Raw genomic sequence first — 1,733 nt, forward strand, 5'->3', positions numbered from 1 at the left:
CAGTATTGAGCCTGTGATGATTCAGTATTGAGCCTGTGATGATTCAGTATTGAGATGTGATGATTCAGTATTGAGATGTGATGATTCAGTATTGAGCCTGTGATGATTCAGTATTGAGCCTGTACTGATTCAGTATTGAGCCTGTGATGATTCAGTATTGCGGCTATGATGATTCAGTATTGAGCCTGTACTGATGCAGTATTGAGCCTGTCATGATTCAGTCTTGAGCCTGTACTGATTCAGTATTGAGCCTGTGATGATTCAGTATTGAGCCTGTGATGATTCAGTATTGAGATGTGATGATTCAGTATTGAGATGTGATGATTCAGTATTGAGCCTGTGATGATTCAGTATTGAGCCTGTACTGATTCAGTATTGAGCCTGTGATGATTCAGTATTGCGGCTATGATGATTCAGTATTGAGCCTGTACTGATGCAGTATTGAGCCTGTCATGATTCAGTCTTGAGCCTGTACTGATTCAGTATTGAGCCTGTGATGATTCAGTATTGAGCCTGTGATGATTCAGTATTGAGCCTGTACTGATTCAGTATTGAGCCCATGGTGATTCAGTTTTGAGCCTGTGATGATTCAGTATTGAGCCTGTGATGATTCAGTATTGAGCATGTGATGATTCAGTATTGAGCCTGTACTGATTCAGTATTGAGCCTGTGATGATTCAGTATTGAGCCTGTGATAATTCAGTATTGAGCCTGTACTGATTCAGTATTGAGCCTGTGGTGATTCAGTATTGAGCCTGTGGTGATTCAGTATTGAGCCTATGGTGCTTCAGTATTGAGCCAGTAATGATTCAGTATTGAGACTTTGATGATTCAGTATTGAGACTTTGATGATTCAGTATTGAGCCTGTGATGATTCAGTATTGAGATGTGATGATTCAGTATTGAGATGTGATGATTCAGTATTGAGCCTGTGATGATTCAGTATTGAGCCTGTACTGATTCAGTATTGAGCCTGTACTGATTCAGTATTGAGCCTGTGATGATTCAGTAGTGAGCCTGTGATGATTCAGTAGTGAGCCTGTGATGATTCAGTAGTGAGCCTGTGATGATTCAGTATTTAGCCTTTACTGATTCAGTATTGAGCCTGTGATGATTCAGTATTGAACCTGTACTGATTCAGTATTGAGCCTGTGATGATTCAATATTGAGCCTTTGCTGATTCAGTATTGAGCCTGTGATGATTCAGTATTGAGCCTGTACTGATTCAGTATTGAACCTGTACTGATTCAGTATTGAGCCTGTGATGATTCAGTATTGAGCCTGTGATGATTCAGTATTGAGCCTTTGCTGATTCAGTATTGAGCCTGTGATGATTCAGTATTGAGCCTGTACTGATTCAGTATTGAGCCTGTACTGATTCAGTATTGAGCCTGTGATGATTCAGTATTGAGCCTGTGAAGATTCAGTATTGAGCCAGTAATGATTCAGTATTGAACCTGTGATGATTCAGTATTGAGCCTGTGATGACTCAGTATTGAGCCTGTGATGATTCAGTATTGAGATGTGATGATTCAGTATTGAGCCTGTACTGATTCAGTATTGAACCTGTGATGATTCAGTATTGAGCCAGTAATGATTCAGTATTGAACCTGTGATGATTCAGTATTGAGCCTGTGATGATTCAGTATTGAGCCTGTGATGATTCAGTATTGAGCCTGTGATGATTCAGTATTGAGCCTGTGATGATTCAGTATTGAGCCTGTGATGTTTCA

The sequence above is a fragment of the Heptranchias perlo genome, chromosome 14, assembly GCF_035084215.1.
Source record: "Heptranchias perlo isolate sHepPer1 chromosome 14, sHepPer1.hap1, whole genome shotgun sequence".
NCBI lineage: Eukaryota > Metazoa > Chordata > Chondrichthyes > Hexanchiformes > Hexanchidae > Heptranchias > Heptranchias perlo.